This window comes from Labeo rohita, chromosome 7, assembly GCF_022985175.1.
Source record: "Labeo rohita strain BAU-BD-2019 chromosome 7, IGBB_LRoh.1.0, whole genome shotgun sequence".
Classification (NCBI taxonomy): Eukaryota; Metazoa; Chordata; class Actinopteri; order Cypriniformes; family Cyprinidae; genus Labeo; species Labeo rohita.
Window position 1 is genome coordinate 4,140,114 of NC_066875.1, and position 12,266 is coordinate 4,152,379.

Genomic DNA, 12,266 nt, shown 5'->3' on the forward strand with positions numbered 1-12,266 from the left:
TAGCATGCATCATCAGTAAAGTGTATACCAAGTTTGGTTTTAAATTTTGGTCTTGTGCTGGGCTATAAAGTTCAATTCAGTTTCCTTTTAGTTTCACTGTAGTTTCCTATTTTAAGAGGAAGTAGGTCATAATTGTTCAGTACTGCAATGGGGCAAGGTGCTCCATGTGGTTTCAGATGTACAGCTCCATTTTACCTTTCAAATCCCTTTGAAATGCTTTATCTGAAAGTGATTGTGTTGATTTTGTTGTGTCACTAGATTGTTTTTTTTATTGTGTTATGTGCTAAAATTGAGTGTGGTGGCAATTCTGTATTAATGTAGCATTCAGTTGACTCATGATCTAGCATGTTTGATATATTATTCTACTCATATCTCCACAGTATTAATGTGTGCTGTTGTCATATAACTTCACTGCATAGATTGTTACTCTTTGCCTTGTATATTTGAGCATGCTAATTTATCTGATACACAACTGATATATGTGAACTCCATGTTTGTGTATTGCATATTTTTCATACGTTTTGAGTAGACTTCATGAACTGCATCTTTGTCTTTGAGGAATTTACTGTGGAAATGTTTAGCAGCTGGATTAGTGTAAAACATCCAATGAGGCCAGTAACAGGTCTTTTTTGGAATAGTTCACCCAAAAATGAAAATTTGCTGAACATCGGGCACCTCGGGCCATCCAAGATGTAAATGAGTTTGTTTCTTCATCAGATTTGGAGAAATGTAGCATTAAAACTATCAAATATCCAAAAATATCACTTGCAACTAAACATATCACTTTCTCACCAATGCAGTGAATGGGTGCCATCAGAATGAGAGCCCAAACAGCTGACAAAAACATCACAGTAATCCACAAGTAATCCACACCATTCCAGTCCATCATTTAACGTCTTGTGAAATGAAAAACTGTGTGTTTGCAGGAAACAAATCTATCATTAAGAGTCCACTATTCATAATATTGCATTATCTAGAAGTCAGAAGTCATCTAGTCTGAATCAGGGGAGAAATATGAACAGATCAAGCACTGTTTACAAGCAAAAACAGTTCTGACCAGATATGTGGGTGGATTTTGATGTAAGAGGACAACAGGGGTCATGGACTTTATTGGTGGAGGAAGAGTTATTATGGATTATGGCCAGAAACAATGGTTTAAAAAATAAATAAATAAATAAACATATAATGCATTTGTTTCTTACAAATATGCATCTTTCATTTCACAAGATGTTAACTGATAGACTGTAGTGGTGTGGATTACTTGTGGATTATTGTGATGTTTTTAACAGCTGTTTGGACACTCATTCTGACGGCACCCATTCACTGCAGATGATCCACTGGGGAGCAAGTGATGTAATGCTACATTTCTCCAAATCTGATGAAGAAACAAACTCATCTACATTTTGCATGGACTAAGGGTGAGTAAATATTTAGCAAATTTTCATTTTTGTGTGAACTTTTCCTTTAATATAGTACATAAGTAGCGGAGCGGAGCGGAGCTTTGTTTTGCCCTCTAGTTGAATGTTTCTTTACAGGTGTGACGTCACAAGAAAGCTATAAATTAAGCGCCTGTCTTTTCTGTTAAAATCTGAACTCTGAAAAACATTGTGGATAATAATCTTGTATTTTTTTCACTCTAAACAACATTCTTGATTTTCCCTCTCGCTAACAATGTAGACAAAAGATTGTGCTCATGCAAATTAATCTTGAACTACTAACAGGCAGTGCTCTGAATCACATTGCTAGTGTGCAAATAATAAAAAAGTCAAATTTGAACATGCCATATGATTGTACCCTCAATAACCCCCAAAGGATTCACTGTTTAATTGGTGTTCAGCCCTAAATTTAGAAAGGTAATTAAAAACCAGAGATGCTCCTCATTTCCAAAACTTCCAGAGCCGATTATGCCGCTAATGCACTGAGCTCCTTCGCTGTCCGCGTGCAAGCAATCCGCCACTGGGACCCGATAGGCTGAAAGCTTCCCAAAAATGCTTTTCTCTGAAAAGAGGTGGACGAGCTAAAGAAAGAAAAACTTTAGAGTGTGAGAGAGAGAGTGTGCTTTTGCCTTCTGCTGCCTGTTCCCTCCTGTCTCGGATGGACTAGAGAAATAAATAAATAAAAATAAGTGCAATGTTGACACACTGTGTCCTTGTGGCCAGATTATCCACTCATGCCTGAGCAGTGGGTAAAGCCTTTACATTATTCAGTCAGCTGTGCGTGGCATGCTGGGCCTGGGCTGAAAGAGAGAGAGAGAGATGTGGAGAAATGCTGGGAATTTCTCTCAGAGAGAGGTTCACTAGTTGAAGTTGGGCGTTCTGTGCTTGCTGCGCACACATCCGCCTTGCAGACTGCAGGAGGGACGACAGGTTCATTTATGAAGCGTGCTGTATTCTCTGGGGAAGCTCAAGTTTTGTTAGTGAGTAAAGCGTTTTCAAGGCCGCCGTTGCTGCTGGAGCTCCTCATGAGGCTGCTGTCCAAGGTGCTGAAATTTTAATCGCACACTTCACATGCGCCTTAGAAATTCCACACGCAAACAGTTGTCAGCCGTTCTGTGCTCTTTAAAATTACATGTGCGGTTGGTCTCCATTGATCAAACAAGTGTCCTGCACGTGACTTAACAAAAGTTTTTCAAGAAATCGAAACAATGGAATACTTTGTTTAGCTTTCATCTTGCTAATTATTGTTTGAGAGAACATATGAACAAGGCAGTAATACAGCTTTGATTTAACAAGCTTGCAGAAATGCAATGATCTTTCCTCTTTGATGTATTTTTGCTGTTTTATTTAGGAGTATGAGATATTTATAATCATTTATAATCTATCCAAACTTAAATTGTTATAATTCATGAAAGAAATACATTTTCTAATATGATTTTAAAGTACCATTTCCATAGTAATGCAATGTCAGATTTTAAAATGTTTCAAAGGATGAATTTTGAGGTTTTAAACTTTCAATTGATGTATAGTTTATGATAATTTCTAAAACATGATAGGCAAAAAGGCAACGAAAAGAGACTTTTAGTGACAAAGGTTATAACTCCTGTTATGATTGTGGATTGTAGATGTAGATTTTGAGGTGCGCTCTTGTCATAAATTAATCTATTACTGTACATAATTTGTAAAAAAAAAAAAATCTAAAATATCAGGTTTAACAGGTTAAACATCCTTTAATATTCCGTGTTGTATTTACAACATCAAAAAAATGTGTAGAATAAAAGTCATTTTATGATTTAAGTAAAATTTGACTGTTATATAATAATTTAATGAACACACATATTTAATTTATAATGAATAAATTATAAATAGCATTTATAATTCATATAAATTAACATAGGAGTATAAAATAAAAATACACAGGGAAAAATAGAAACAGTTTTCACTAAAAAATTACTAGTAAACTTCACAGATAATTGCAGAGAAACTGCAATTAACGCATTAAATAAAACATTATATTTTAATGTAGAAAGACTAAAATAGTATTTTCTTGTAAAACATGCTCCAGTAATATTTATTTACAACTTAAAAAATAAATAATAAATACAAATTAAATAAATAAATACAATTAAGTAAATAATGATTTTACAGCGTAAAATAAAAGTAGAATTAAACTTAATTCTGCATAATTATATTCTTTATAAATGCATTTTACATTAGAAATGCAGATACGTTAGATTTCTAAATTTCTATATTTAAAATATGGAAAGGTAGAAAGAAAAAAAAGCAGAGACAACAGAGAAAATAAACACTCAGATAATAACACTACATTGTAAAAACAAACCACACAATGTGTTGAGTCAACTTGAAATAATTTGTTACCCTGCAGCCTTAAAAATTTAATTTCAGTCAACTCAAATAAGTTTAGCCGACTTGAAATGTTAAGTTGTACTAAGTGAAAACAGATATTTGAGTTGACTAAACAAACAATTTCGTTTGTTAAACTTAAAAGCTAGGTTTGTCCAGCTGCCTTAAAATTTTAAGTTGAATGAACTCAAATATCTAAGCTGTCACTTAGTTTAACTTAACAATTCAAGTTGACTAAACTTAAAAAAGAGAAAAGGAAAGAAATACATTCTGAGTACAGTATCTCACATTAACACAATCCTACAATATATTAACCAAGCAAGTACATCAAGGCTGGAGATGGAGGAAAGGATCAAACACGAGAGCTGGAGAGTTTGGTCATGTGCAAAAAAGGATTTTCAGAGCTTGACAAACATACTGCTAGGTCGATAAAGAGAGTATCTGACTTTCTCTAATTTTGTGAAGTAAAGAGCATCCCTGATTCACACTGAGTGCTCTTCCAGTTCAGTAGAGTTAGACATCTTTCCAGCAGAGTTTGAAAGGCTACAAAGTCTGAAAAATGCACTCTGTGTTCATTTTACTTCAATATTACAGCACAGTATTCTTTGCTATTGAAGTGTTCATAATAAGCTGTTCAGTATCTCTCATCATCAGATCATGTTGTCAAATAGAGGTCCACAGGTGCCTAACCAAAGTGTCTTAACGGCTGAAATCATCTCATCGTAGTGTCTTTTCTTTGTGCCATATTGCCGTGCCATGCATGAATGCCTGTCTAATCAGACTTCTCAAAAGAGCTGCGGCATGTTCACTGCTGACCTGTTACATATTGTTTTGTGTCTGTCTGAATGGTTTGGTGTGTGTAGCATGACAATCTGAACACATAGCAAATAATCTAGAGATGTATTAAGAGCACAGAAGAAACAAACTGATTAATTATTCACTTTTAGTCCATCCAAAGGTGTTACGGATTACATAATCCAAGAATATTTGTTTTTGAATAAAAAACAAAAGTTGGTTTATTTAAAAGTAGACATTTCAAGCTTTCTATACATGTATTTATCATGTCTGTGCAGGTAGATGTATCGAGAAGCAAGAAATGATTCAGCATCGTTTCTGAAATTGTCGAATACATCGCAATTCTTTCTCGAGTCGAATCTGAGCTTAGTTTTGAACAGCAGATGGCACTGCATGCTTTAGAAACAGCCGTGCTCTGCTTGTTTCCAAATCGTTACACACACTTGAACCTAAAATAATCATTGAGAAATGATGGGGGCAGCAGTAATGCAACGCTGTTTGATAACCGCCGGCAGAAGAACAGCGAATGCCAGGAGTTGCACATTTGAAAACAAAGCACACTAGACAGTGATCATGTGCTGATTTTGAACGCGTCTCACACTGACTAAGGAGTATAACGTTACTTTAAAGGCTTGTGTATTTATCTGTTTTTGGAATAGAGCTTTGTGCTCTTGTATCCTACCTCTCTCATTCGGCACAAATCCAAATATTCCATAATATTCCCATATTTGCGATGTATCCAAATACAGACTTTGTACAAAGATTATAGACTTTGTACTTCAGTTGCGTTCTAACGGTGACGCAGTGAGGTGGGTGCGCTGATGTTTGGTTCACTTTGTTTTATTTTAATAAAGTACCAACTACGCTGTCAAGTTAGCAATGCTAGAAGCCTGAAACTGATATGTTTTGTGTCTGTGTGCGCAAAATCAACTTAAAACAAAAAACAAATAGAATGTCGCTTTCTGCCATTTGAGTTTCCTTTCTGTCACAAAACTGAACTGAAACTCAGCAAATATAGCCTACGTTACGTGTCGCACAGTTTCCCTTGTCTATCAGTTAAATAAGTTAAATATATTTAAAGTGTTTATTCCTTGTATGTATATATGTACTGCAGATTTTATAGCCTATATATGACATTATAATTTTATATAATATTTAGTATGTTCACATGTAAATGGAAAAAATTGTAATTTGTACTACTGTCTTTTAAAAATAAATGAAAAGAAATCTAGCATAGTAATTTGTTTTTTTTTCTGTTGTACCGAAATCGTATCGAACCGTGACCCTCGAACCGAGGCACGTAGAAAAAGAATGGTAGAAAACCATTATTTTAAATTGTAATAATATTTCACAGTATTGCCGTTTTTTCTGTTTTTTGATCAAATAAATGAAGCCTTGATGAGCAGAACAGACTTCTGCTCAAAATCTTACAGATCCCAAACTATATGTGTAGATATGTTGTTGTTGTTTGGTTTATATGAAATATTAAGACATTGTACAACTTGTACTTAACTACTGGTGATTTTAGCCACTATATTGCACCTTACAAACAACTCTGCATCAAAAAGTTTTGGTCTATATAATATTTCCACTATGATACTGATTTATAAACCGCAGAAACTCTCTCTGACTTGCTTGTGTTCATGTCAGTAGCTTTGATGCTTGTCCTTCAAGATATCAGGGCCTGTTACAAGAGGAAAGCAGCAGCATTATGTAAGCTTGAAGATACTGGTGTTGTGGTGTGTTGTCAGTAGAGAGCATGTGTTTGATGATTGTTTTCTCTAAAGCTGATAATCGGCTCTTAGAAGCAGCGTTTTACATCTGTGAAGCACAAAGAGTATCATCTCAACGGCTCCTTAATTGCTCTGTGCAAGTTCAGGGTATGTTTGTGTGTGTCTGTCAATGTTTGTGTCTGCACTGCCTCACTGCGGACCACAGCGCTGGACACACACACAGACACACCTGCAGGTAAATCGCTTATACGCTCCTATCTCAGTCTCTCTCGCAATTACCGCCCATCCCACTTTCATTTCCATTTATTTATTTATTACCTGTAATGACTCCGCGGGCTCTTGTTTTGGTGGCAAGCCTGGTCAGGTCTGGCTGGCACGGGTATATTAATTTCCAAGGCCAATCTGCAGCTCAGAGATGAAATGATTTTTTGGTGATTTCAAGTTTCTTCGCCACATAAATGTATTCTGTTATAAAGCAGCCGGTAGAGCAGCTGCAGGTCATTGCGAGAGGTTGGCTGGATTTTTATGCAGCGAATATTACGCTGCCACTTCTTGAACTGTCCTTATTTTGTGATTAAATAGATTTAGGCCTTGAGTTCTGCTGCTCCAGCACTTTCATCTGTTTGCTTTTTCCCTTGCGTGTTTTTGCTCCCAACAATTTTCCTCCTGTTGCTACTGAGACACTCATCACATTCCTGCTTTATAGACAATACTGCGATTAGGCAGAGAAAACTGTGATTAGGCGAGTTGGAGAATTGCAACTGCAGCTAAAAATAAAGCAATTGCTGGGTTATGATGTGGAGTATTTTATTACCTGAAATTAATAAATGGTTATCAGGAGTGTGGCACTGATGTAAAATGACTATTATGTCAGGAGAGGAACATATTTCTATTTAAAAGGTAGTTAATTTACACTGAACTGAACACTAAAAGTGTCTTACTGTTCAGATCATCTGGATTCAGATTTATTCAGTTGAAAGTTTTGGCTGCATGCATCTTTTTTTTTCAAATGTTGAATGAGTGGTTTGCTTAATTATGCTATGTTACAAAGTGACAAAAGGTACCCGAGTAAAAATATAAGCCTTTTTGATGCTTTTGAGGAGTCCTTAAAAAACTGTCATATATAATGAAAGATTAGTGATATGTACACTACCATTCTTCCTGCTACCACAGAAATATTAGGCAGCAACAGTTAAAGTTAACTAAAACTAAAGTGTATAAATATTTATTTGGAATAAACATCAACTAAATTAAAATATTAAAAAAAAAAAAAAAAAAAAAAAAAATTATTTAAAAACATTGTTTTTATCTAGTTCCCAAAGCAATATTGCTCTTTTAGTTTAACTTGGGTTACTGAACTAACTAAAATAAAAAAAATAATTAAAACTACAATTAAAAAATAATAAAAAAAACCCCTAAAGAATAAAAAATGACAAAATCACACAACAAAATGACTAAAACATTAGCTAAAATTAAACTGAAAATGGAAAGTGTAAAAAAAAATTAGTCAAAATTTAAATAAAAATGAATAAAAACTATATCTACAAAAATTAAAGAAAAAAGAACAAAATTACTAAAACGTTAACTAAAATTGAACTGAAAATGGAAAAATAAAAATGAATTCAAAATATTAGTAAAAATCGAAATAAAAATGAATAAAACTATGTTTAAAAAAAACAACAAATGACAAAACCACACAACAAAAGTACTAAAACGTTAACTAAAATTAAACTGAAAATGGAAAATGTAGTAGTAAAAATGGAAATAAAAATGAATAAAATCTGTTTTAAAAATGTAAATAACCTAAGGGAAAAAAGGCAAATCCACACAACAAAATGACTAAAACATTAACTAAAATTAAAAAGAAAATGTAAAATGTAAAAATAAAAATGAATTCAAAATATTTGTGAAAATTGAAATCAAAATGAACAAAAACTATATAAAAACTAAAGAATAAAAACTGACAAAACCACACAACAAAATTACTAAAACATTGTCGGAAATTAAACTTAAGATAGAAAATGCACAAATAAAAACAAATTAAAAATATTAGTAAAAACTAAAATGCAAATTAATAAAAACTATATTTAAAAAAACTAAAGAATAAAAATGACAAAACCACACCGCAAAATTGCTAAAACATGAACAAGAAATAAACTGAAAATGGTAAATGTTAAAATACAAATTAATTTAAAAATTAATTAATTTTTGTATATATATATATATATATATATATATATATATATGTATGTGTGTGTGTGTGTGTGTGTGTGTGTATATGTATGAAGAGTTCAGATGCAAAACCAGCTAAAAGCCATCTCGTTCAAAAATGGGATAATGATACTGAGTGAACACACTTAGTATGACACAGTATATGTCCATCAAATACTTTTACTTCAAACTCACTAAATTCCAGCCTCAGCCTAATCAGAAGTGCCAGTACTTACATAGAAATCCCTACAAAGTAGCCAGAAAGAAACACTCATTTTAAAGAAAAACGTGGATTTAGCTGGTTTTGCATCTGAACTCTTCATATATATTATTTGATAATTACTGGTAATAAAATGCTTGCTTTGAATACAGAATCTTTTTTTTTCCCCCAAATAAAACATGACATTTGAAAGTTTGATCAAATTATGGGTAAACAAAGTTAATCACAACAACAAAAAAAAAATGTCTGGGTTATTCATTACAAGTCAAGCATTGTGAGTTACAGATACAGCATTCACACAGTGTTCATACAATATACTGCTGTTTTTCTGAACATCCAGTGCTTTTTACTATAGTGCATCTGCTCAGTTACTGATTCAGTGAGTCAGAGACCTGCAGCTACTGTCCGGCTGCCTTTATTTATTCTTTCCTCTAACTTAGCCCATCAATTAACATCAGTGGGATTCAGCGGATCAGCAAGTATTGCCGCAGTCCAGGCTTGTTAAGTCCGACTCTGTGGGGCTCCGATCCATAAGACCGGGTAATGCTGCGGGCCGTCGGGACACACACAAACACACAGGACGCTTGACCCGCTCTGTGCCCTCTCTCTTCTTTGTCACATGCCGAATCCTCCCTTCAGCAGAAAGAGAGTCAGCTAATTGAGCCAAGAAAACCTGCAGGGAAAAAGGGTCTTCTCAAGTTATTCCACGTCACTTCCTCTCCTGCCATTAAAAGCACAATCCAGCCCGTCTGTCTTTCTCCATTAACTCTGTCGCATGCAAAACCAGGCGACTGTAAGATGGATAGCGTGCCTTTAAGTCAAAACAGCAAATTGGTACTCATGTTTGGTCTTTCACACGTTTCTAAATGAACATCGTGGCTAAAAACAATGTCGTCATTCAAACAAGGCAGCTGGTGCTTTGCATGTTGTTATATTGCAAATAAACGCAGCGGCAAAGGCAGATTAATATGATCTGAGCATAATAAGACGGTTTATGGCACTCGCCGGCCCTAGAGGCCAATAGTAAAAGTCACGGCAAGCTGTCGAAGGCAAGACTAGAGGCCTGTTTAACCGAGTGAGCTTGAATGTGACTGATTTCAGACGAGTGCTCGGGCAGATCTGGGAGTGTGGGTTTGTTTTATGTGGAGGTACGTTTGAGGTAAACCCATTTCAGATCGACTGCTAAGATGCTATTATGTCACAGTGTTGATTTAGAATAAATTTAGGCCAGATTTATAGACAATTAAAGACTTTGATACTTTCTGGGCGAAAAAGGATCAAAAGTTGTAAGAATGTAGATGGTTTTTATAATCATTTGACTCAAACCTGCCTTGGTACTCCTGTTATAGTTACATCCTTTGACTTGAACAATCAGATCTGTGTAAAACTGAAAAGTAAAAAGATTTGTTTTTACACTATTGCTCATGTTGCCTGACTCAGATAAAGGGACTGGCTAAATGACTTTTAGATTTAAAGGAATAGTTCACCAAAAAAATTGTGTCATTATTTATTCATCCTCATGTCATTACAAACTTGAATGCCGGTAACCAAACCACTGACTTCATACACTGTAAACAACAATTTGTTGAGTCAACTTAAAATAAATTGTTACCTGGCTGCCTTCAAATTTTAGGTTCCGTCAACTCAAAAAAGTTTAGTCAACTTGAAGTTTTTTACAGTGAGTTTTTTACAGTGTATTACGGTTAAAAAGAGGGAAAACATCTAACAATATAAGTCTTTGCTATCACTTTTTATCAATTTAACACATCCTTGCTGAACAAAAGTATTCATTTCTTTAAAAAAAAAAAGAAAGGATAAAAATGTACTGACCCCAAACTTTTGAACGGTAGTTTATATTGTTTAAAAAGATTTCTGTTTTAAATAAATGCTGTTCTTTTTTAACTTTTTATTTATCAAAGAATCTTGGAAATAGGTTTCACAGGTTCCCAGAAAATATTAAGCAGCACCAACTCTGATAATAAATTGGTATATTAGAATGATTTCTGAAGGATCATGTGACACTAAAGACTGGAGTAATGATGCTGAAAATTCAGCTTTGATGACACAAATCTTTATTTTATTTTGTTTTATTATTTTATTTTATTTTATTTTTTGAGTGCAGAAATATAGATACAAAAAGTTAATAAGCTATGCATTATTATTTTTTTAATAAATTTTAGTCAACTTGAAATTTTATTTTATTTTATGTTAAGCAGAAATATAGTTACAAATACTTAAAAAAAATTTTAGTCAACTTGAAATGTTAAGTTGAACTAAGTGACAACTCAGATTTGAGTTGATTCAACTTAAAATTTTAAGGCAGCTGGGTAACAAGTATCGATGTGCCGATCCGATACTGCCATTTTTGTCGGATCGGGTATCAGTCAGAGAGGGTTGATCCAAATCCAATATTGTGTGTATTATTCTGTGTTACCGTAAAGCCGTATAAAGCCATTATAAAGCACAATAACATTTTTGTGCACTATATTCCAAGTCTTTTGAAGCCATACAGTAGCTTAATGTGAGGTACAGATGAATATTTAAAGTCCTTACATTCTCTCCGCTGTGGCAGTCAGTCATTTATTCAGCCTTCAAACCCTGGTCGCGTTCGGTTACGACAGTCAGTTCGGTAAAGCTCTCTCCAAGATCATTCTGTGTTCCCATTATTATGCTTGATTTGTGGATAAATGTCTCTGATTTCGCATAAAAGGACTTTATCTTGCCGGAGTTTAATGTTGTTTCTAAATCATGTTACTTGCTACTGGGTGTCTGTGAGTACAAAACACAAGAGCAGACAAGACTATATGTGACCCTGGACCACAAAACCAATCATAAGGGTCAGTTTTTCAAAACAGCTTTATACATCATCTGAAAGCTGAATAAATAAGCTTTCCATTGATGTATGGTTTGTTAGGATAGGTATCAAAATATTGAGAAAATCACATTTAATGTTGTCAAAATGAAGCTCTTACTAATGCATATTACTAATCAAAAATTAAGTTTTTATATATTTACAGTAGGAATTTTACAAAATATCTTCATGAAACATGATCTTTACTTAATATCCTAATGATTTTTGGCATAAAAGAAAAATCAATAATTTGGACCCATACAATGTATTTTTGGCTATTGGTACAAATATACCCCAGCGACTTAAGACTGGTTTTGTGGTCCAGGGTCACATATATAGGTTTTAACGCACACAGTAATGGGAATTTAAAACTGTTAAAAGAAAGGCTCAATAAACTGTTGTACAGATATAATAAGCTACACATCAATTTCTCTTCCCTCTGTGTTTCGAGCCTTTTAACGCAAAGCGTTGCGTGCTGCGACTCCGTATTGCTTCAGGCACATCATTCGGCACACCGGATGCACATATTGTAAGCGCTGCATGCCGCCTGTATTTGTTTTGTCCCATCTATGATGTGTTGTTGCCTTATTAAAAAAAATGCTATACATTTGAAAGAAATGTATTCTAATTTTATATAAATAAATGCATTATTTTTC